The sequence below is a fragment of the Chrysemys picta genome, chromosome 23 (genome assembly GCF_011386835.1).
Source record: "Chrysemys picta bellii isolate R12L10 chromosome 23, ASM1138683v2, whole genome shotgun sequence".
NCBI classification, from domain to species: domain Eukaryota; kingdom Metazoa; phylum Chordata; order Testudines; family Emydidae; genus Chrysemys; species Chrysemys picta.
In genome coordinates, this window is record NC_088813.1 from 14,440,703 (window position 1) to 14,465,491 (window position 24,789).

The window sequence follows — 24,789 nt, forward strand, 5'->3', positions numbered from 1 at the left end:
ATCCTGTCTGACACCGGCAGGCAGCTGAATCCCCTTGCTGCTTGCATCCCACTTGGAATGCTTTGTTATTAGGTGTATTACGGTAGCAGCTAGGGGACCCAGCTGAGATTATAGCCCCATGGTGCTGGGCACTGCACAGCCAGCTAGTGAGAGCTTATAAGCCCTCCTTCTCCCATCCCCTGCAGCCTTAAAGCAAGCTCCATCTCATGTGCTGGGACTGAGGCTCTCCTTTGTTACCACAGCCAGTTTCCTGGACTCCATCCAGCTCGGCCTTCTACTTTGGGGGGGACCATGCCCATGCCATCAGTGGGGCTGCGGGAGTTGCCATTGCAGATGGCTTCAGCGTGGAAAGGACTAAACAGGTGGCAAGGCCTGGGAATGAGGAGACCTGGGCAAGGCATGTCCCTGCTCTGTGCCTCAGTTTCCCCCCTCAGTCCAGTGGGCATGCTGCGACCGAGTGCCCTCGGTGACGCGCTTTGCTATCTCTGTGTAGAAGAAAGCTCTGTAAATGCTGCTATTACAGTTCCCGGGGTTAATCCTCTGTTTCTCCCTGTGGCTCTTTTTCTTTGTCCCATCTCCCAGCCTGTTCCCTTCTTGGCTCCTCCCTCCCCCTTCAGTGCCAGTCAGCGGAAGTGAAGAGAGTCGCTTCTAAGAAGTGAGGCTTGGAGAAGTGTAATCCCCTCTTCCCCCCCCCCCCCCCCCCCGCTCTTGTCCCCCGTCCTCTCTCGTCCCTCTGGCTCTCACATTGCCAGGTTTTCTCCTGATCCTGAAACAAATTCCCCACTTGGAAGAAGCAATGATCACGCTGACCTCGTTCCGCCATCGCTGTCACCTCTGCGCCATCAGCTGGCATTTCTGGAGCCGTGTGCTGGGGCACAGATGCCACTGTGATGGGTTGGATCACAGAAACGCCCTTGGGGCTGCCAACTGATGTGCCAAGACTACTTCTTCCCCTGCTTTCCCTGTGAATTTGGGACTTCAGCTCCCTTCCTGGTTTGAGCCAGACCCGCTAGCCTGCTGCAAACCCAGACCCGGGTCTGAACCATGTCCCTTAACAGGGGTAGGCTTAATTGAAAGCAGCTTAAGAAGTGGTCCTGTCTTTAACACTCAGATGCCCAATTCCCAATGAGGTCCAAACCCCAAATAAATCCGTTTTACCCTGTAGAAAGCTTATACAGGGTAAACTCCCAAATTGTTCACCTTCTAGAACACTGATAGAGACAGATGCACGGCTGTTTGCCCCCCCCCCCCAGGTATTAATACATAGTTGGGGTTAATTAATAAGTACAAAGTGATTTTATTAAATACAGAAAGTAGGATTTAAGTGGTTCCAAGTAGTAACAAACAGAACAAAGTGAATTACCAAGCAAAATAAAATAAAACATGCAAATCTTAACCTAATACAGTAAGAAAGGGATTACAGATAAAATCTCACCCTCAGAGATGTTTCAATAAGCTTCTATCACAGACTGGACACCTTCCTAGTCTGGGCACAATCCTTTTCCCTGGTACAGCCCTTGTTCCAGCTCAGGTGGTAGCTAGGGGATTTCTCATGACTGCAACCCCCTTTGTTCTGTTCCACCCCCTTTTATAGCTTTGGCACAAGGTGGGAATCTTTTGTCTCTCTGGGTTCCTCCTCCCCTCCTTCTAAATGGAAAAGCACCAGGTTAAAGGTGGATTCCCGTTCAGGTGACATGATCACATGTCACTGTAAGACTTCATTACTCACTTGCTAGCACACACCTATACAGGAAGACTCACAGGTAAAACAGAGCCATCTACAGACAATTGTCCATCAAGATTCCAAACCACCATTAGTGGCCCACACTTTGCATAATTATAATAGGCTCTCAGAGTTATACTTCATATTTCTAGTTTCAGATACAAGAGTGATACATTTATACAAACCGGATGATCACACTCAGTAGATTATAAGCTTTGTAATGATACTTTACAAGAGACCTTTTGCATGAAGCATATTCCAGTTGCATTATATTCACACTCATTAGCATATTTTCATAAAATCATATAGAGCCACCTGCCAGGAGTGCAGTGGATGATGGGTGGCAAGACGGCTACACTTTTCCTTAGAGATTATGGGTGCCTGCATTTTTGGGCACCCAACTGGAGATGCCTTAAAAGCAGCCTGCATCTCAGAGGCTGGGTATGCAGCCATCACCAGTAGCCAGGTCCCTTTAAGGTGTCTTAAATCAGATTCCCACAGTCACAAAGGACTCAAGAGTCCAGCTGGGCAGTTGGCCATCAGAATTCAGGAAGACCTGGCAAGTCTTGGTGGTGGATTTCCTGGGTCAGCGCCACGGAGCAACCTGTCTCTCACCAACGTGTGTTTAGAATTTCCTTGGGCTCTCCCTATGGAAAGAAGAAACTTAGAAAGAAAAGGGAAAAGCAACAATGCTTCTTTTTTCTCTCTGGCCCCTAAACTAGTCAAGGTGCATAAATATGTTTAATAAACAAGCACTTAGAGCTTAATGGAAAATTTCCTTTCTGTTCTGATTAATTCTGGGTCAGTAAAGTACCATTCACAGCTCCCAGGGACTGATTGGTCTTGACATAGTGGGGATTTTTGGGTTGAAGTTTGATTTATAAATAAGACTGGGAGGTAGAGCCCGGGGGATTGGGGAGCAGTTTGTGCGGAGCAGAAGAAGCTATTTACTAATGGAACAGAAAGTTTCCTAGCTCTGAGGGACGGCACGCTGGGGGGCTGTTTGTGATCCCAGGGCCCTGCCGTGTTGGGTTGTGTTAGCAGCACCTCTGCCCTTGCATGGCCCAGCGAGCCAGGACTCTGTTAGGGCTGACCCCAGCCTTCCCCCGAAATTCTGATTGACCCTTTTGAGGTACATGAGTCTGAGTGGACAGCTCGGTGTGTCTAAAGGAAATACCTTTTCTGCACAACGCCGAATGAGCCCGTGGGAATCCGCCTCTGTGGTATATTGTAGCAATCAGAGCTTTGCAGGGTTCCAAAGACGAATAGACATTTCTATGGATAAAAAGAATCTAGACAGTAAATATTGAGGGGGGAAAAATAACCAAGTGTTCGGGAAGAGATCAAAACCCTCCTGCTTCAGGGTTTGAGCCAACTTCCGGCAAATAAGGGGTCAGGAGCAAATGTAGCTCCCAAATGTAGCCAACTGGCTGGAGAATTTTCTGGGATTCTGTTGTTTCCAGACTCTCTGCGGGGGGGAACCGCTGTCGATGGAAATTGAATGGAACTGGGGAAGATGGGGATCTGTGTACTCGGCAGCAGGACTCGGTCCTGCCCTGGGAGAAGCGGCTGTGCTGCAAGGCGTCTCTCCATGAATGAGCCGTGGTGTTCCCGTGTGTCTGGGAGCTCATTTGTGTTGTGCAAATGAGCCCATTACAGGAAAGGAGCGGGTGTGATTTAACGTTGTGGGCCATTTATAACCAGGGAGCCAGGTGGCACACAGCCCCTGTCTTCATTACCCAGGTTTCGATGGGTTGTTTAAATAAATACATGTTAATGAAGACAGATGCCACCTGGGTGCCGACATACTGCAGAACCCTCTCTGCAGTACGTGCGGGGATGGGAGCTGAGCTGAGCCTTTCCAGTCTAAGCCAGGGAAGGGGAGCCCCTCTGCGCTCACCTCTGAAAGGCATCTCTCTCCAAGAGGATGCAGAGCTGTACATGGTTTAATTAATCTGGATGTGCCTGGTTCAGCAGCGGCTGCTATAGTGCGTCTGAGCAGCTCGTTATCTTCATTGTCTGGAAAGGCCTGATCCAGAGCCGGGGCCTTGAACCCCCACGTGGCTGGCTGGCTGCCGAGGCGCTAGCCGAAGGGTGATTCTTTAGCTGGGTTGGAGAGGCTGGGCCATTGCTGCTAGAGAGGAGGGTGCCTCTGAATGGTACATAGGGGTAGCACTGGGGAAATGCACGCACCTTTGAGTCTCTGCGCGGGATGGAAGCTTGCTCGGGAGGGCGGGGCTGGGTGCTTACCCAGGCCTCAGCCTGGGAAGCCGGGATGTACGTCTCTTCAGAAATGGGCTGGCCTGACATTGTCTTGTTCCTGATCCAGCTCAGAGCATCACGAGGACATCCCCGCTTGCGGTACATCCCCACCTGCATTGCCAGGCCTGCTCTGCGCCTTCTGACCAGCGGCCACAGCAGCAAAGATGGGGAAGGGATTTGGGTTGGCGGATTTATCCCTACCCAGCCTGGGCTGGGATGCAGTAATGGCTCTGTGGCATTGGCCATGGGGCTGTGCCCAGGACCCCGGCCAGTCCCTGCTGTCACTGTCCATGGTGCTGAATGCCCTGACATTCCCCAGGGCTAGTTACCCATCTCTGCCTATGGTGCTGAGCCTTTACCTACTAAATATCTCAACATCCGAGCTCTCCCCCAAACACTTGGCATTTGGGGTTAGGTCTCCCTGACCCAGTGCCCTCTGAATAGTGCCATCCTAGCTGAATTCCCTCAGCCAGTCTGCAGGGCTCCCTGGGACCCGGACTCCCTGGGACTCGTTCCTTAAACGTTCCTTGCAGCTCATGGGGCAGCGGCATGCTTGCAACGTGTTGATTAGCAGTACCCTGCTGCTGATGTCAGGATAACCCCCGGCCGCTTGGCTCTATCTGCTCCGTTACTGGATTCCTGCCAAGCAGCACAAAGTTCCCGTTATCCCCTAGCTAAGTCACCACCCGTCCTGGGTGGGAAGTGGCCTGGCCCCTGCCACGGTAATGGATCCAGCGCCTCTGAGGGGACCTGTTACGTACTAAGGAAGAGAGAAGCCCTGGAGAGGGAAAAGCTGCAGCTCCCTGTTAGCTAAGACGGGTTCTACCCCATCAGCTCTTCCCTTCACAACCTCTGGCAGGCAGCCGAAGCTATTCAGAAGGGGCTACCGAGTAACAGCACCCTACCCAGGAAGAGACGTCTCGGCAGGAAATGACTCTCCATCGCCCGCTTGCTCTGAGGCAAGGTGGGGTAGCAGCAAACGCCGAGGCCTGGACATCAGGACGCTCGGGTTCCAAGCCTCTGACCGAGGCTTCCTTTGTGGCTTTGGGCACGTCCAAGCTTTCCAGAAGGGATTTTGGGTGCCCCAGGCCTAAGCAACTTGAAATGGGATTAATGCCCCCAATGTGGGCACTTGGCACTTCCCGAAGATTGGGCTCGTTCACAGCTCAGGAGGGCCCCCTGAAATCGAGGCATCTAACAACACTCGTGACTAGGAACCTTAACCTCTCTGGGCCTTCATTTCCCCTTTTGAAAATGGCCTTGCGGCTGCTCCGCCAGTGTTGGGAGTGAGCTGGTGGGAATGGTGCACCACAGCCGCTGCCTCATCGCAGGGGCCGCACGGGGGGGAGTCCCATTCTCAGAGGACCATGCGGCTCAGCCGTCTACAAGGCGGCACATGAGGCTTTCAGAGGCCGTGGGGGTCAGCCTGGCACTCCTGCCCTGCCTGCCTCAGAGGGCTAGTGAAGTAACAGGCCCAGGCTTCTTCCCTTTCTGCCCAGCGCACACACAACTTGACGCACTATGGCCGGGCCATCCCAATGCAATGCCGGGACATCGCGCCAGTGTTGCCCGCTGGCTTGCCCCCCATCTGTTTGCTGACTGTTGTGCTCCAGCTCACTTTGTGCAAATGGAGGTGTGTACGTGCACACACGGAACTGAAATCTGTGCCCAGCCCGTGGGAGGTTTACGGTAATCTATTTTGCTCCTTGATCCTAGCATCCTTCTGGGGTGGATTGCCAGGTTTCCGCGCACACCGCCGGTAGCCTTCCTTTCCCATGTGGCTTTCTTCTAGTGGAACCCCCTTCTTTAACCTGGATTTGATGGCATAATGTGTTCCCATTGCCTGGCGTTTAACATCGAGATTGCTGCTAGAGGCAAGAAAGATGATGTCTGACAAGGTGCTGTGTGCTTGATAACACTTCCCTAAGGATTCAGGTGCAGTGAATTCAGAGAATTTCATTTCTTCACGGCTGCTGGAATATTACTTACCAAAATAACACTTGTGACACTTTTCTCTGATGGAACCTCCCAAACCCAGGGGAGGAGAGAAATGGAGCAGACTTTCCCCCTCCCCACAGCCATAATATTTTCAGGACTTAAACACCAAGGATTTCACCCCAGGGATGAGATCACACCTGTGCCATAGGGCAGTGCCTCGTGACCTCCACAGCCCCTTCTTCAAGGCCACAAATATTCCTGGCCCCCTTATATTTACTATAGCCGCTAGAGTCAGCAGTGGAGAGACGAGCGCACTGCTAAGTGGCTAGCATGTATTTGCGTGTGAGAGGTTGAAGGGCATTGTTGGAGCCTGCAGTGGAGGGGTGGGTGTGCGGGGAGGCGGGGGACTGAGATTTTCTTTGCTTTAGATTGTAATAACGTTCCCAATGCCTCAGGATCCCCTCACGCACCCAACCCAATCAATTAAGCGACTCTGTCCTAGCGAAAAGTCATGGGCCTGGTCTTAGCATCCGTCCTCGCTCGCGTTTCCCTTATGGGAGCTCAGCAGCCAACCCCGATGGCTCATCTGTGTCAAGCCCAGTCCCTTAACAAAGCGCAGAGAGAAGCCTTAACTTTGCTAGGATTCCTCACGTGCTTAAAGTGAGCTCCGTGCTTAAGTGCCTGGCTGAATGAACGGAGCACAGCGGTGAACCCAAGTGCATCCTTTCCCAGCTCCAGTCCCTTAATGGCTGCTGCGTATCAGCCCACATTAGCTAATTGAATCTATTCCCGCTCGTCCTCACCCTCATGCTGATCTGAGTCCGTCAGCATTTTCAAAAGTACTTCGCTATTCCCTCCCCGCTGTAACCTTTCCTCCGGGCCCTGTCGGAGTTTCCTTGAATGTTCTCAGGCAGGTGGCGAGATGCTCAGCCTTCCCCTCCCAGAACCACAACTCTCTAGAGCGCCTGCTGTTTGGCTCTCCCGAGAGCCTTATTAAATACATATTTAACAGTCAGCAAAACTGCTGCTTTCTTTGGGTATGCCAGGTCAGTTACAGGGTGTTAAATAAACGCTGTCGCTCTGGTATCTTGTGCGGAGGCATTCGGATCCAATCGGTATTAAAGTATGGGACGGCTACAAGCCAGGCCCTGTTCACGTTTTCTTCTCTTGTTCCGTTCTCCTTCCACCCGAGTGGAATATGGCCCCCCACTCCCGTCGCCGCCTCCAGGAAGCAGGGGGCCTCGTGCTTCTGTTTAGCAATTGCGCCTGCAGCATAAATGGATGAACAGTGTGCGTGTGATGTGAGGAGCAGGGGGGTCTCTCTCTAAATAGTGAGCCCTCTAGCGGCACTCCCTGTGCTCTGAGGAGCCATGTCTCTAGCCAGCCCTGGCATCTTTATGCAGAGTTTGGAAAGATGGTCATTTGGGACCTAACTGAGCCTGTGTTGGTTCTGCACAAAAGACGCACACGCAGAATGTGCTGCCGTTTCGTTTGTCTCCGTGTCGCGCTCTCACCTACTGTCACGGAGTATTGGGGGACTCAGGGCCCTGCATCCCCGGCTTCCTGCGATTCACCATGACTCTCAGCCAGCCAGTAAAGCAGAAGGTTTATTTGGATGACAGGAATACAGTCCAAGACAGGTCTTGCAGGCACAGACAGCAGGACCCCCTCAGTTAAGTCCAGCTTGGGGTCCCAGGGCATCCCAGCCCACCCCCCTTTGGGGGGGTCAGAGCCATCTCTGCCTCCCAGCCATCTCTCCAGCTCGCTTCCAGCACTCTGCCTTCAGCGACCCCTCCCACAGCCTTTTTTCAGTTTCCCGGGCTAAGGAGTCACCTGGCCTTCAACCCCTTCCTGGGTTCTCATGTTACACACTGAGGTATGCGCCCTCGGGCAGACTCCCATCCCCCAATGCAGACTATCCCAGCCACACTCCCCTGTCAGCATTCACAGACCACAGTGAGAACAGGCCCAGTTCGTCACATCTCCCCCCTTCGAGACCGAACTGAGCAGGGTCACTTTAGCCAGTGACCCGGGGAAGTTCGAACCTACCCCCGTTCCCATGGATGCCCCCGCATCCCTCCCATTCCTTGGTGAGAATTACACCAGGCCCCTCCAGTTTCACGCCCCCCCTTAGGTTGGGGGTGCTTGATGGCACTCGCAGTTCGCATGTGGGAAGGTTTATGCGGCCTGTGCCCTTTTCCCACCCCCATACCTCTGGGGCTCCAACTGGGCTGTGGTCTTCTCCCAGCGCTCCAGTCTGGAGGTCTGTGCTTTGGGCTCTCTTGGTTTAGAGCCGCCCTTTTAACCTTGGCCACCCTCCGGAAAGGCTCCTCTATGCTGGGCAAGGGTCCTAAAGCTGTTTTCCCCTTGTCCCAGGCCTTCCTCCCCCTCTGACAGGGGTCACAGGATCTGCAGTACTGTCGGACAGTAACAAAGACCCCAGGCCAGTAAAAGCTCCGTAGCAGCCTCTGCTGGGTACGCCAGGTTCCCTGGTGCCCTGCGAGGGGAATGTCATGGGCCCGGCACAGCAGCTGGCGGCGATACTTCTGGGGTACCACCAGCTGCCTCCTGATCCCCCCTGACTCCATTTTCCCTGGGGGAGCCCATTCTCGGTACAGGAACCCCTTCTCCCACAGGAACCTTTTCCGGCCACCTCGTCCCATGGTCTGTACCGCATTGAGGTCGGCCAGGTCCCTTATCTTCCGCAAGGAGGGATCTCTCTGTAACTCGGCCTGGAACTCAGCAGCTGGGACAGGGATGGCCACCTGCTCTTTCTCGCCCGCTGGGTCCGAAGCTGCAGCCTCCCTGAGCCGTGTCCCTGGGCGTTCCCTCCCCACCAGGTTAGGGTCCTGCGCCTCAGGCAAGGCACCCCCCCCAAGGCCAGGGCGCAGTGCCCCTCGCCGGCTCTGACTGCGGGTCACAACTAAGGCGGTCTGGGGGCTGCTTGGCCAGTCCTCTAGGTCCCCCCCCCATCAACACCTCAGTGGGCAAATGGTGGTGCACTCCCACGTCCTTGGGGCCCTCCTTGGCCCCCCATTTCAGGTGTACCCTCGCTACGGGAACCTTGAATGGGGTCCCGCCCACCCCGGTCAGGGTCAGGAAGGTGTTGGGCACCACCCGATCTGGGGCCACCACCTCGGGCCGGGCCAGTGTCACCTCTGCGCCCGTGTCCCAGTATCCATAAACTTTCTTCCCATCCACCTCCAGGGGAACGAGGCACTCGCTCCGCAGGGACAGCCCCGCGCCAACCCTGTAAACGGCGAACTTTGAGTCCGGAGCATCTGGCCCCCCAGAGAAGCTGGCCTGGGGCCCTTCTCTCTCTTGAGCCGTTGATAAGCTGCCAGCCCCTCTTGCGTGAGAAGCCTGCCCCTCGTCCGTCTGGGCCTCTACCAAGTTAACCCGGTGCGGGTTCGGTCTGCTCAGTCTGTCCTTGAGCTTGGGGCACTGGGCCCAAACGTGGCCTCTTCGGCCGCAGTAATAGCAGCTCATGTCCCGTGGGTCCCCTTGAGCCGGTCGGTTGTCCCTGACGCTGGGCATTCCCCGTGGGAGGGGATTCCCCATATTCCCCCTTTGGGAGGTCCCAGGGTGACTCTCTCTCTGCATCGCGGCGGGCCTGTTCCTTTGGGGCTCCTCCCTGCCACCCCCTGACTGGCTCTTTACAAACTCATCAGCCAGCTGCCCTGCGTGTCGCGGGTTCTCTGGCTTTCTGTCCACTAACCACAGCCTCAGGTCGGATGGGCACCGCTCATACAGTTGCTCCAGTACCAGTAGTTTAATCAGGTCCTCCTTCGTCTGGGCCTCACCAGCCCACTTGCTGGCGTATCTTTCCATGCGGACGGCTAGTTGCAGATATGAGATCTCAGGGGTTTTATCTTGACTCCGGAACCTTTCCCGGTACATCTCAGGAGTCAGCCCAAACTCCCGTAGCAGGGCCTTTTTGAATAGTTCGTAGTCCCCTTTCTCTGCCTCTCCCAGTTGGCGGTACAATGCCACGGCTTTGGGGTCCAGTAAGGGGGTAAGGACCCGGAGTCTGTCCGCGAGATCAACCCGGTGCAGCTCGCAGGCCGTCTCAAAGGCCTCCAGGAAGTCATCCATGTCCTCCCCCTCCTTGCGTGGGGCCAGGATGCACTTATCAAAGCTCTGTGCAGTCCTGGGTCCCCCCTCACTCGCCGCAGCCGGGGGTTCGCTGCCCTTCAGTCTCGCCAGTTCCAGTTCATGCTGATGCTGTCTCTCATTCTCCTCCCGTTCATGCTGATGCTGTCTCTCTTTCTCCTCCCGTTCACGCTGATGCTGTCTCTCTTTCTCCTCCCGTTCATGCTGACGCTGTCTCTCTTCATGCTGTCTCTGTCGTTCACGATCCTCCAGCTCTCTCAGTTTTAGCTCTTTCTCCCATTCCAGCCAATTCCGCTCCACGGATGCCGAACGTCGCCGGGAGGATCCTCTGCTGGCCGGCGAGCTTCGCCGGGAGGATCCCTTGCTGGCCGGGGGGGTCACGGCGCCTTCGGTATTTGCTGGGCTCCTCCCCACCCTTCCCCTAGGCATAGGAAGGAGGGGTCTCGGGAAGCCCTCAGCAGCCGGCTGACCACTCCCAGCTGGGACAGACACTGGTGCCTGCGCTGCATTTGCCAGGCTGCTTCCCTGAGACACAGGGATCAGTTCATTCGCGCGATCTTCCGCCTCCAGCCGGGCAATGAGCTGTTCTTTGGTGAGCCTCCCAATGCGCAGCCCCCTCTGCTTGCACAGATCCACCAGGTCGCTCTTAAGCCGCTTGGCATACATCTTCCTGCTGGCCACTCACCGGCCTGTGTGCTCACAGCTCCCCACAGTTCCCAGGGGGACCCCTAGTGTGCCAGCCCTTCTCGAGGTCACTACCTCTCTGCCAGGGTCGAGCTGCAGACTCCTCCGCCCCTGGGACCACTCGCTGCGATCCCCCCGGGGGACCCTGTTACTGCAAAAGTCCTTCTCGCTGGTCACACACTCCCAGGGGTAATAACCGTCTCTCTCTCACTCTTCAGCACGCCTGGTCCCCGTCAATCCCCCTTCGTTTTACTGCTCCCCAGTCACTTACTGCAGGAAGCGCCGTCCACGGGGTGCAGTAGATCCCGCCGCTGCCACCAGTTGTCACGGAGTATTGGGGGACTCAGGGCCCTGCACCCCCGGCTTCCTGCGATTCACCATGACTCTCAGCCAGCCAGTAAAGCAGAAGGTTTATTTGGATGACAGGAATACAGTCCAAGACAGGTCTTGCAGGCACAGACAGCAGGACCCCCTCAGTTAAGTCCAGCTTGGGGTCCCAGGGCATCCCAGCCCACCCCCCTTTGGGGGGGTCAGAGCCATCTCTGCCTCCCAGCCATCTCTCCAGCTCGCTTCCAGCACTCTGCCTTCAGCAACCCCTCCCACAGCCTTTTTTCAGTTTCCCGGGCTAAGGAGTCACCTGGCCTTCAACCCCTTCCTGGGTTCTCATGTTACACACTGAGGTATGCGCCCTCGGGCAGACTCCCATCCCCCAATGCAGACTATCCCAGCCACACTCCCCTGTCAGCATTCACAGACCACAGTGAGAACAGGCCCAGTTCGTCACACCTACGTCCTGAGAGAGACCCGCAGAGTCCACAAGATGGTGCTGTGATTCCTCTCTCCCCCCCCACACCCACCGAATCCAACCCCCTTTGCGCAAAACGAGCCCTAGACCTATGGGGAGCTGAGTCCATGGGCATTGCTGCCCCTTGCCTGCAGCTGCCCCCGGGTTGTGGTGCCTTTTAGTTATCACGGGGAGGCGCCTGTGGTGAGCTGTCTTGTCACCATAGCAACTGCATCCCAGTCCAGCCCGGCCTGGACTTGAGGGTGATGCTACAAACTGTCTGGTTCAGGCACCCCGGCCCTTCGGCCGTGCACGACTCTGCCGCTGGGCCGGCTCTGGGGAGTCTCTGGAACTTTAAATCCTGACTAGAGGATTTGGGGAACTTCTGCCAGCCCCAAAGCTTATCCCCTGGGAAGTAGCTAACAAGGCGCAGGCACAACATGGAGCCCAATGCCCTTGGGCCAGCCCGCCCTGGGACAGATGGCAATCCCCGGAGTGAGGCGGACACAGGGCGCCGTGCTCTTTCTCTCTGTCCTGACCTCACGGTGTGAGCACTAGGCGTGCCGATCAGGGCAGCACCCATGCTGACTCCCCCACCATGGGGTTCATCTTGGCATGCCCCATGCAACGGGAGCTGGTTAATGGTCCTGAAATCCCTGCCTGCAGTGGCGCTAGAGTCAGATACAGCCTGCCAGGGTGACCAAAGTCCTCCATCCATGCCCAGAGAGCTCTGGTCCTGCCAGGGGTGAAGCACCTCGATTTCCTATTGACTGCAGGATCCAGGTGAGAACAGACCCAGCTCTGACAGCAGCAGGGGCAGCTGCCCCGGCCCCCACAGGTGGCTCATCTCTGACCAGCAGGGATGAGTAAGCCTGAGCCCACCGGGCCCTCAGTGCCACTTCATGGATTCTCCTGGGACCCTTGGCTCATTCCTTATAAACCTCACAGCGGCCACTGTCCTGTTGATCCAGGCTAGATTCAAACAGGTGCCCTCCCCGCCAGGAAACTGTCTCCTCTTCCAGCATTGTCCCCTGTTATCCCTGGGGCAATGCCAGGAATTGGAGATTCCCTCCCCCCCCCCCATTCCCTCCCTTCCACCCTAGTGAAAACCTCCTGTCCTGCTTTCCTGGCGTCTTCTGGAGACCATCAATGCTTCTCACACACTGAGGGGGGCAATACCAATGGGGCCAGAGAGATTGCGTGCCCTGCTGCCTTAGCATCTGGGGCCGAAGAGAAGCCCCTGGCTTCCATCAGGAGCTGGGCGCCTGTTGTGAGGGAGAGGCCCTGGCACAAACTTTTCCCGCTTGTGTTAAAAATCTAGCCAAGAACTTAAAATGCTCTCCAGGCTCTGAGCTTCCCCACCGCGCAGGATTCGAACCCTTGAGGTGGTGTGAGCAGCCATGGAACATGGCAGTGTGTCTGAGCTGGTCAATATCCTTCAACATGTGCCTTTCAACACAAGTTTGTATTATTATTATTCATAATCATGTTTATTATGGTGCTGCTCAGGGACCTTCTGAGAACAGGGCCCTGTGGGGCTAGGTGGTGTACAAACCCGGAGTAGTAGATGGTCCCTGCCCTGAGAGTTTACAATCGAAATGCACGGGGAGGGGGAGGGAATATAACACACCCACAGAGTGAACAATGGGATGGTGGCCAATGCCAGTTTCATGGGGGAGGGGATTAGCTAAGTAACTGTGTCGATCAATAGCCTTTAATATGTGCCTCGCCGCATAAGCTTGTTTCTGTGCCAGTCAATATCCTTTAATATATGCCTGGCAGCATAGAGATGTGTCTGGCCACGTGGTCTGCACAGAATTCGACTTCCCTATAATTAACATCAAGAGCAACAACAATAACAGAGTGGCAGATTTAATTGACTCCTGGCAACTCTAAACCAGCAGAACACTAAAAAAAAATTGCAGTCATGATTCATTGGCCCGGCAAGTTGGCTCGATGGCCGCTCTCCGGATCCCTCCAGTAAACTAACCTTCATCTTCCTTCCCCTCCCGTGCGTCTGTGCATCTCTGCCGTTCGGTAGGGCACACGTGGTCCCGGCTCGAGCGCGGTTCCGCTCGAGGCAGTTCAGGTCTAGCCAAGCTGTGCCTGTGTGAACAGACCACCCCCCTTCTTCCTCTGAAAGCAGCGTTCTACTGATGCTACAGGGCTAGGATCTGCTGAATACTTGGAAATAAAACTAGCTCTCTGGAAGTGCCTGGCGGGAATAGTTATTCAGCTGGGAAGCGTGTAAGTGCGTTGTAAATGAAAGTCCAGCCCCGGTGACGTTAGCGGAGTTCAGGATTTCAATTTTCTGAGTGTCTCTTGTACAAATATTGACCAGTGCCTAGAATAATAGCACTGAGACACGCCTGTCAGTCAAACAGCTCCTTCCATTGTTTCATTGACTCCTCCTGGCAATGGTGCACAGCGTCAAACCGTTTTAACCTTCAGGCAATATTTTACTGGTGCTGCTCTCTGACGGTGTGACGTTCTTGACATAAACTGGGACCATATAGATCATTGTTGCAACCAAGGTCCTGTAGTGGCACCCAAATCTTGTATAAAGGGGGTCAAATGGGGTGTCTGTTATGACAAGGTTATGGTTTACTGGTTATGATTATGCTGTCTATATGTGTGTATCAGTTTTGTAGTTGAAGTTATGAAGTTGGCTCTATACTGTCTGTATGGCAAACTTATACTATGCTGCTGGGTTACATCCCAGACAAGCTGGGATTAGCTCTGCCTAGCCTGCTTGATGGCCCATTAAGGACCATCAACTATACAATGGACCCATTGAGAGAAGGCCAATATGCCTTCAGACTCAGCAAAGTATGCAGGAACTGCCCCATGTGACTCCAGGCTCCATTTTGCTGTAATTTTCCACAGTAAGAACAAGGAGGTGTTCTTACACCTGGAAAAGACTATATAAGGCTGATGCCTCATCTCCATTTTGTCTTCAATCCTGCTTCACACCTCTGGAGGAATTTTGCTACAAGCTGAAGCTCTGAACAAAGGACTGAGGACCCATCCCAGCGGGGGATGTACTCCAGAGACTTGATTCGAACCTGCAGTTTATTCCATCGCTGCTGCAAGCCTGAACCAAGAACTTTGCCATTACTGTATGTAATTGATTCCATTTAACCAATTCTAACTCTCATCTCTATCTTTTTCCTTTTATGAATAAACCTTTAGATTTTAGATTCTAAAGGATTGGCAACAGTGTGATTTGTGGGTAAGATCTGATTTGTATATTGACCTGGGTCTGGGGCTTGGTCCTTTGGGATCAGGAGAACCTTTTTCTTTTACTTGGGTATTGGTTTTCATAACCATTTGTCCCCATAACGAGTGGCACTGATGGTGATACTGGGAAACTGGAGTGTCTAGGAGATTGCTTGTGAGACTTGCAGTTAGCCAGTGGGGTGAGACCGAAGTCCTCTTAGTCTGGCTGTTTTGGTTTGCCTTAGAGGTGGAAAAACCCCGGCCTTGGGCTGTAACTGCCCTGTTTGAGCAATTTGTCCTGAGTTGGCACTCTCAGTTGGGTCCCGCCAGAACCGCATTGTCACAGACGGCCCGGGCAAAGTTTGGGTTGAGGATTGTTTGGTTTTCATGGCAGCTGGCTGAGTGCTTGAGAAATGCTGGGGCAGCTGTGGTGAAAGCCGGAGGCCTGAGCGTGGGACGTGGATTCTTTTAATATGAATAATAATGAGAACCGCTTTTAAAGATGGGGCCTGAGTGGGGCCGGATCTAACCTTGGAACTTAGCCTCATACCAACAGCAGAAAACCGTAAACAATCGTCCTTAACATTCAAACAAGTAAAACTAACCAATGGGGCAACAGCTCTCACCGCCTCCACTCCCCCCGCCCCCCAGCTGGATAATCTGTCACTAAACAGTAAACAGAACTGGGACATTACGGTGCTCCTGATTCACCATCTGTAAAATGGGGATAATTATATTGACCTGCCATGGGACAGTGTTTTGTGAGCTATGAACGAAAAGCTCTGAGGGTGAGAGGCATCATGAGAGCCTCAGAAAGAGGCTTACTAGAAGTGCAAAGCATTATTAAAAGCAACATTTAAAATCCACCCTTCTTAAAGCAGTAAAGGCCAGACTTTTAATATCTTTGATTAAAGTCTAGTCTTGTTTCCCACCTCCCACCCCCTCCTTATGTCAGTATAAATATTTATACTGTGTCTCTGTAGAGGAAGAGATCTCAAGATTCCCTGTCTCTGATAACTTTATCTGCAGGAGTCAAGAGTGAAAACGTGCAAAAAACCCCAGTTCTTAGACAGCTGCCCGGTGTCTCCTAGCAGCTGAAGCTAAAAGTCGCATCTCGCCTGGCCAATCAGGGGTTAGGGTCAAGCTCCTTGGCTGTACTTTTTCTTGCACTATTTCCTTTTGACTTTTTTTTTAAATTCACTTAATAGGAAATTAATTTTTTTCTCCTTTATTCTGTGTTACCCTCAGGCTGTTACTTCAGGGCCTGATCCCAAGTGCCCTGAAGCCAATAGACAGAATCCTGCTGACATAGGTGCCAACTTCCTCAGTTCCCGGGGGGGTTCGACCCCCACTCCGCCCCAAGACCCGCCCTCACTCCACCCCTTCCCCCAAGCCGCCCCCCTGTCCCCCGCCCTTCCCTCCAGCACCTCCTGCACATCGTTGAACAGCTGATCATGGTGGCTGGGAGGCGCTGATCGGCGGGGCTGCCGGTGGGTGCTGAGCACCCACTATTTTTTTTCAGTGGGTGCTCCAGCCCCTATGTCCGCTCATGTCAATAGGCAATGGGATTGTCAGAAGCACCTAACACCTATAGATTTCTAGGTTGCTTTCAGTATCCCATGAGGTGCCTATCTGCCTCTTGAGACCCCAAATGTCTTTGAAAACCTGGGTCTTGCTTCTGCCTGTGGGGGGCAGGAGAGTGAAATTGACGAGTCTGATATGCTTCTGCAGTGGAAGGAGTTGTTTCAGTGACCGCTTGATTTGATGGGTGGATTTCAGAAGTGGATGTGGCTTGCATCAATTGCAGGGGGTCCACTGTATAGGGAGCAGATAACCCCCCACACACACATAAGATGAGGGGAGAACCAGGCAGGTGGAAGCTCCCTGTGAATGGGGGGTGGAAGGAAGCAGCCGGCTCCAGGCTAGGAAGGAGGGTCGCAGGAATTCCAGCCTGTTCTCTGGCCCAGGGCCACCACAGCCGCTCCAGCCTTTCTGGCTCCCAACCTTGCCTCGGTTCCACTCCTCCACGAGCAGTGCTGGTGTAGGACACGTACACACAATGACGCTTGTTCATCTCCAAGCTCCACTCCAGTCTACCCGGTCACTGCGTTCACCTCTGAAATGCAGCCACCTCTGTTCAGCGGCACTGAGCAACTCTGCCAAACCCCTTGGGGCAGGGAGTGAGGAACCGTGTAATCCTCTGAGAGGAGAGTCATTTGTATCACTGTGGCACCTAGGACCAGGCCTCCATCGTGCTAGGTGCTGTACAGACACTGAACAAATAAGACTTTGCCGGCTGGTCTGACATGCAGGACGAAGAGGGGACAAATGGGATAAGAGCCCAAAGAACTCCTCTTCCGTGATACCTTCAGTACCGACCCACAAGGAGCATCCCAGCTGGGGGCTGTTTCTGAAAGCAAACGCTCGGTTTGCAGCAGTCGAAAGACCCATGGTGAGAGAAGAAAGGGGTGTGGGGAGAGGGGTAAGGGAAAGTCTTTCCTTTCCTACACTGACCAGCCCCGCTCCCCCTATCACAGAGGTCAGCCTAGCAAGGCTGCAGTGGGTGCTGAATTCTTGGGCTGTCATCCACACTAATCCTCCATTGGTCATAGATCGCTCATCGGACTGGTGCTAGGGCCCCTGGGCTCTAGTCTGGACTCTGGGAAGGAATGTGATCTCGTGGTTAGAGCAAGGTGCTGGGAGTCTGGATTCCTGGGTTCTGTTTCAGGGTCTGCTCAACCACATGTGAGTTATTTACCCTCCGTGAAACCAGCTCAAAGTCTGACAGAAAAGGGGCACCTATGGACCTGTCTAGATCCCACAGGTGTCCCCTGGGGGACAGAGGGTAGATAACTCATTTTAGTTGAACAAATCCTCGAGGAGAACACAGGAGTCAGGACTCCCAGCCCCCTGCTCAAACCAGTGGGCATTACTCTTCTTCTAGAGTCGAGAATAGAACCCAGGTGTCCTGTGTCATGGAGTTTGGGGGAGACAAGGCCCTGCACCCCCGGCTTCCTGCGATTCACCGTGACTCTCAGCCAGCCAGTAAAACAGAAGGTTTATTTAGACAACAGGAACACAGCCCAAGACAGGTCTTGTAGGTACAGACAACAGGACCCCCTCAGTTAGGTCCATCTTGGGGGGGCCCCAGGGAGGCCAGAGCCCTGTCTGGGCTCCCCTCCATTTTCCCAGCCAGCTCCAAACTGAGCCTTTCCAGCCCCTCCTCTCTGGCCTTTGATCTCTTTGTTCTCCAACACCTTCAGTTGGCGTCTTTTCAGGGGAGGGGCCCAGGCCATTAGTTGCCAGGAGACAGAGTGTCGGCCATTCTCTGTGCAGACAGTAACACAGGGGCCTTTTTAGGCTCTGCAACAATCTCACATCCTGATTTCCCTTCACCTAGATACCTAAGAAATGCATAGGGGAAACTGAGGCACCCACACAGTATTCAGAGAAAACATTAAGAACATTCCCACTTCCTCACATCCCGACACCCTATCTCCCTGCTCCAAGAACTGGACAAAACTCCCCTTCCAGAGCTGGGAACAGAACCCAGAGGACCGGATTTGTTCCCTGCCTCTTCCGCTTGACCCCTCTGCTCCTAGCAGTTTTCAGGGCCCGTCCCCACTCCTCCACCTTCCTGCAAAGGGAGGATTTTTCATGCCGGAGGTATAATTCCGCCTCGCCCGCCTTGCTGCTCTGTGACGGTGGGTGTTAAGAATGGCGGGGTCTCTGTGCATTTGCTTGCCTCTCTAATGAGCATGCCAGTAGCCTGCGTGACCCAGCCAGCTGCAACTCCTCCTGCCTTGGCGTTAATTAGTCCTACTCGGTGGGGAGCTGGCGCTGGGCCTGGGGACACGTACAAGGATTACAAGAATAGGCATGGAATGAGAAATGATAACGGAGCATTATTAACTTCCAGCTTCCCTAAGAGGGAGGGAGAGGCAGCCACTAAGGACGTTGGAGAGAAAAGCTCAGTGGGGCGGGGCTGGGGGATGTGCCTGGGGCCGTAGAGACAATGGAGTCGCCGGGATGAATGGGGTCTACCGTCTTTGCTTGGTTCCCGGGACATACTCTCGGGATGGGCTGGGGGTCTCTGACCTGTGGGTGCCCGGGGCGGAGCGGTGCCAGGCGCCCTGCAGGGCTCTGTGAGGGAAGGGGGATTGTAATGCAGAGGACACACATGGAAAAGCCCCTGCTGGGGCTGGTGGTGGGCTTTGAGCGCAGGCCCGTACAGAGCTAAAAGCCGGTGGGACGTGGCGAAGCCCATTAGCTGGCAGCAGTAGTAGACTGTGAATCAGCTCCTAGGAGCAGGGCGAAACCCCCACCCTGCAATACAGAGGGACAACAGGCTGCCTCTCGGGGGCCCTGGGCTGGGCAGAGTCGCCCTTCACAGCCAATGCAGCAGCATCTCAGCATGGCAGGGAACCCCCTTGCCCATCCCTCTGGGGAAGGCTCTGAAGCCGCCTGGTGGCAGGACAGGGCCAAGGCGCCCAGCATCGCAGCCTCCCTCAGGGCGTTGCAATATTCACTGCCATACACATTACAAGTCGTCCTACGCGCCCTCTGCATTGCAATCTCCCTAGGGTGACCAGACAGCAAGTGTGAAAAATCAGGACGGGGGTGGGGGGTAATAGGCGCCTATATAAGAAAAAGACCCAAAAATCAGGACTGTCCCTATAAAATCGGAACATCTGGTCACCCTAAATCTCTCTCCACTGCCAGAGCCTGCGGCTGAAGGCAGGGGGGAGCCACCCAGCCTGGGTCCTTCCTGCACTGCAGGAGCAGAGAAGCCAGGCGCTCTGTGGTCGCTGCAGGCAGGGGGTGGGAGTGGAAGGACGAGACTGGGGGGAGATGACGGAGCCCTAGTTGCTGTCAGTTTCCTTTAGCCCTGTGTGGGTCTTGCTACAGGCTGCAGGGCAGCTGCCCCTAGGCAGAGCTATGGCTGGCTTCATTCCACACCTGCCCCATGGCAGCCCTCTGCCGTATGTCTCTACCGGTGCCTGGCCTGCGGGCTGGTGATCGTTTGTGTCGTGGTCATGCCCAAAGCCCCAGTCAGCCGCCACATGCAGAGGGAGACGTGATCCCGCCCCCCAAGACACTCAGTGACTTGGCCCAGCTCACACAAGGAGGCAGGACTGAGTCTTGACCAGCTCCAGGGCCTGAGCCCAGAGCAGCAGCGCTGCCTGCCAGGGCCTCCGTCTTTCTCTGCTGCCAGTGGGTGGGGATGGGGGAGGCTGGGACTCAGGCCACCGTCTGGATCTCCGCGCCTCTTTTCACGCGCTGCTTTGCTGGCCGGGTGCTCTCGGGCCCTGTGATTCCTTCAAGGGTGCACCCAGCAACCTCCGCCCCTCTCGGCCCCCGCAGGCCTGAGTGGTTGCTATGGGGATCGATCTGCAAACCGTGAAACCCTTCCCCAACTAACCCAGACATGAACATCCCCTGGTAATTAGGGCCAGACTCGTGCCTGGCTAATTGGCGTTTCCTGCCTTAGTTGGAATGGGAACAAGAAATCCCAGTGGGCCACTCGTGCACCAGCCAAGTGGGCTCAGAAGGCGGCAGATTAACTCAGGCGGAGGTCAAGAGCGCTGGGCCGAGGGGTGTGATGATCTCGACAGGGGATGCGGGAGAGCCCTGCCCGCGGGACACAGCGTAGGCGGAGGAGCTAATCGCACATGCGAACGTTGCTCTGTGAAAGGCCACGGGAGATCACAGAGCCGAGCCGCGGCGTCGCACGCAGACCGTGTGGGGCCGAGATCAAGGGGTGACTCAGGCAGGAGGAGACAGCGTCGGCGGCGTCTGTTTGCACGCAGAGCAGCAGCCGCCTCCCTGGCCTGGCGCAGACGGGCCTTTGAAGATGAGACGCGCCCCCCCAGCTGACGTGCCCCCCGTTGCTCGTGTGGTTTTGCAGGGAGAAGCCAGCGGGAGCTGGGATGCCGATCCTGCCCTGTAACCCCCGCTGGGCCTCATTCTGCCAGCACCGTGCGGTTAACGCCCTCTCCTTCCCTCCGCCCCCGGCCCGTGTGGAGCTCGCTCTGGCTGAGAGGGGTGTGGGCCGTTCTCCCAGGCAGGCAGGAATCGCGGCTGGCTTGGTCCGATGAGCCGGGCCATGAGAGTTGTACAGAAAGGCAGGAAAAATTCGGGTGGGCAGGGGTGAAATTGTGCCAGCAGATGGAACATTAAACGCGATTAGATTGTACTGTGCAAAGGTGGAGTGGAGGAAGTGGAGCGTACAGACCTATGAAAGGTCTGCGGGGGCGGGGGAGGCAACTGCCTCCGGTACCCCATAGCAAATTCCCTCCTGTAGAAAGGGGGTAGAATGCAGCACTGGGTCCCCAGTCTTTGGGGTTATAGAGAAGGCCCCCCCCATGCCCATGCACCCCAATAGTCGCTTTCTCCATTGAGATCTGCTGGCCGGTGTGTAATAAACTCATCAGCCTCGTGCCAGTGCAGGCAAGGGGATGGCAGGCCAGGCCCTTAACACTTGTCCTTTCCAACTGGTAACAGCTGCCTTTTAGCAGCCCTGCCACTTCCAATCACGTCAGCGCGCTGCAGCTCCAGCTGCCTGGGTTGGGAGGCGTGGCGGGGCTCCTCGCCCGAGCCCTGCTGACGTTTCCTGCTGACTTGCGACCGGAGGGATGGGTTTGTGGAGGCAGCAAACAGCTCTGCCCTGAACCCCGATGGCTCGGTGTTCGCTCTGCCAACTCCAGAGCTGAGAGCCAGTCCCTTCTCTCTGCTCTGGGATCGTGCTTTCTCCTCCCCCCTGCCTCCACTCTTGTGATATTCGGCCGTTAGTGTAAGTCCCAGCTCCTGGAGTCATGGGATTATGGGAGACTCTCAGATTCCTTTGTTGTTTTTTTTAGGTAAGTTTCTTGATCTCACAGGTGCCGAGACAAGCTGGTAAATGTGACCCAAGATTCCCCCTCCCCATTGGGTCAAAAGCCAGCTGGAAAGAACAAGCCCCAAATCTCACCTTTTTTTTTTTAAAGTGACTCTCCTGATTGCGTGGGCCTGACTCATCCTTTGAAATGCCTGAATGTGGCAATCCTGGAGCAGCGATGGGCCCAGCCCAGGGAAGGGGGATCCAGAGGTCAAGCGCCCCATAGCCCAGCTCCTCGGCGGGCTGGGTTGAGCCTCAGCAATGGGGTCTGAGCCCAAGGAGGGTGTTTGCTCTGCTGACCCCTTGTCAGCTCTTCCAAGCTAAGCAGCCTCAGACCTGTTTGGTACTTTCATGGGAGACCGGTATGGCGCCTACTTGCTGGCGGAAGTGGTCCTGTGATGCAGCTGGTGCCACAAATCAAGGGAGGTGCCCAAAGTCTGGGGCCCTGCTGGTCTGGTCTACATCCTGGGCTCTTGTTGTAAGAGGCAATTGCCCCATTATTCTGGTGCAATCCCCTTTCCTTTCCAGTCTTGTTTGCGGCTGGCGATGGCTGAGGGGCTTGGTAAGGGGGTCGCGGGTCCCTTCAGCGCCAGTTAAAATCCAACTCAAGGTAACTGCAGCTAGAACAAATGGCTACTGGCTGGTCAATGGCCTATGTGAAATGAGCTGCTCCGGCCACTCTCCCACCTGCCATCATGCAGCCCTCGCTGGCTGTCCAGGCGGGCACGTCGGGGCGCTCTGAGCTGCTGGACTCGCCCTCGGTCGAACCAGAGCATGTTGCAGTCGCTGAGACACCCACGGCGCTTTCTGCAAGTCAGGTGTTGGGGGGGGAGGAGGGATGTTGACACATCCTGACCCATCTCCATCTGAGTGGTTACATTCAACCCTCCTAAAGTCCACCGCTTCCACTGGAGGCCCTGATCCTCTGCGGCTGCTGTGTTGCTGCAAGCTGGTAAATGGCTGCCGGGCTCCTCCCCAGAGCCAACCGGGTGAAGAGATCCCCATAGAAACCCAGCAGTTTATGAACAGAGCTGGAGGGCGGGGGGATTTTTTTAGGCTCAATGTTAGGTTGTTTTCTCAGGTGCAGGGTGGAATTTCTGGTCAAAACCAGACAGCGACTCCCCCAAAATAACTAACAGCCCCCTGGTTAGGGACACACCTGGCTGAACAGGTAGAGCAGGGCCTTGCACCTGCGTCTCCCACATCCCAGGTGAATGCCCTAACTCCGACAGGCTATTCTGGGGTGCTCCTCCATCTTCTAGTTTTTCATGAAAAATTCGGACCGGTCTCAGTTTTGTCCCACTGTGGAAAATACCCTGAGAAATGTTTGCAGGATGGGAAAACCATCTCCCCCCTCCAGCTCTCGTGCTGAGTCCGGGTGTCGGCATGCCAGGGGCAACACGCTGGTTCGTGGTCACTCATTATCCTGAGTGTGGGCAAGTCTCAGGGGAATTGTCACTGCCCCTCCTGTGTGCTCAGCACCGTGAGGCTGAGCCGGGAAGGTGGATACTGGGGGCGAGAGGCACGTGGTGTATTGAGACGCTAAGGTGCAGGTCAGCATGTCTGATCGGGGGGGGGGTGCAGTCTGAAGAAAGGGGTGCACCATGCAAATGGCCTGAGACATCTAGGTTTGGAGAGGAGACATGGGCAGGATGGGGAAGCAAGGATGGACCAAGGGCGCATGGGCAGGGATGGGCCAGGGCCTGTCTGCGTTTTCCTTTCCTAGAGGGGGCCCGAGCGGTGCAGCATGTCTTCCCTCCCACCCCAAGTTAGCGTGGGGCTCCTCCGTGGGCAGCCGGTGCTCCGCTCCCTGCAGACGCCGCCGGCGAGGGAAGCAGAGCTCCACGGCAGATCAATGCAAAGTTCAGCCCCAGCCCAACACAAAGCAAGTCAATATTTAATTTCTGCCAGCGCATTAAATAGCATCGATCCTGCCCGGCTCTGGCTGGCGTGTGATCTGACAGCGGGCAGGGACGTGGCGTTTGCTGGTGGAAGGATGGAGGGTGGGGGGCTGCGGGGGGTGGGGGGCGAGCAGAGGACACAGTGGTGGAGTTGTGTGCCCAGTGTGGGGTGGAGGGGGAGTCATCTTTGTGACACTAGGCTGTGCTTGCTAGTTCTCAGCTTGCCCTGCTCCCCTCCTGCCGAGGAAACCTTGAGGCATGAAAGGGTTAACCCGTCCGCACAGCGGGCTGCTAAAAGAAGAGGGGGTTCATGCAGCTAATGAGCTGGAGAGATGTAGCCGGGTCAGTGCAATCCTCAAGCAGCCGCTGTCAGAGCAGGCCACTGATCTCTCTGGAGCGCCTTTGTGCTGCTAATGATGGAGATGTCCTTCTGAAGGCAAGTTGGATTTACAGGCCCTTGCTGTTGGGCACAACCAGACGGGCTGGGGCCTGTCTAAAGAGGAGAGTGTCTGCCCGCCGCAGTGCCGGGGGGGGGCTACCCAGCCCGCCCTGACTGGGATTGGGGAGATGTACAGCTGGGAGATTTCAGTGCCAATCTCCAGATGTCAGGCTTGGGCTGGGGCCTTTCCCCCTTGCAGGATCTCCGAGCCCAGGCTCCAGTCTGAGCCTTTACGCTGCAATGGGAGAGCCCCGTGAGCCGGAGTCAGCTGACCCGAGCCAGCCATGGGTGTCTTACTGCAGTGCTAGACGTCCCCAGAACGTGCCAGACTCTGTCGGCGCTTAACAAGCCTCTGTTCCTGAGAGGGACCCCTGTGCAAAACCACAGCCATCACCATGGGCAACAGCTCCCCTTTTCTGTTCGCAAGCAGCAGTTTGCAGGCACACCAATGGCATGCCACCCGGGAACACGCCGGCCCAGCATCCTGCCTTCCCCGCACCTGCTGAGCGATATTTCCACACCGTTTTCACCCCCTCGGCCTGGGCTTGTTTCTTTTCCCACCTGTGGGGGAAAAAATCCCCTTTTTGTGGAAGGAGCCAAAACACAAGGGGAAACTCTGGGATACGTTCCATTTTTCTTGAAACTGTCAAACTGTGATTTCTTCCTCCGTGCCCTGCCTCCCCCAGCTGGCTTTGCTGGGGACACCAATATTTCACACAGCTCCCAGGAGGTGGCAGAGGAAAGCACAGATTCCTCTGCCGTTCTGGAGTGGGTTTTCTCCAACTAGCCTGGAGGGTGTTCTACAAATACAAATGAATGAAGATTTATTGGGGAGCAAATGGGAATGGA

At 55.2% G+C, this 24,789-nt stretch overlaps 1 protein-coding gene and 1 long non-coding RNA gene across 8 annotated transcripts in view; one reads left to right on the top strand and one right to left on the bottom strand.

The window, feature by feature from the left end:
• The window catches only part of COL16A1 (collagen type XVI alpha 1 chain), a 163,753-nt gene that overhangs the window by 14,205 nt on the left and 124,759 nt on the right, over nt 1-24,789 (top strand). The window lies entirely within an intron of this gene.
• LOC135977257 (uncharacterized) lies at nt 1,290-13,797 on the bottom strand. The gene is made up of 3 exons (XR_010594661.1): nt 13,495-13,797; nt 2,901-2,998; nt 1,290-2,370 (listed from the first exon to the last, which is right to left on the bottom strand). It is a non-coding gene; the product is annotated as an uncharacterized LOC135977257 (long non-coding RNA).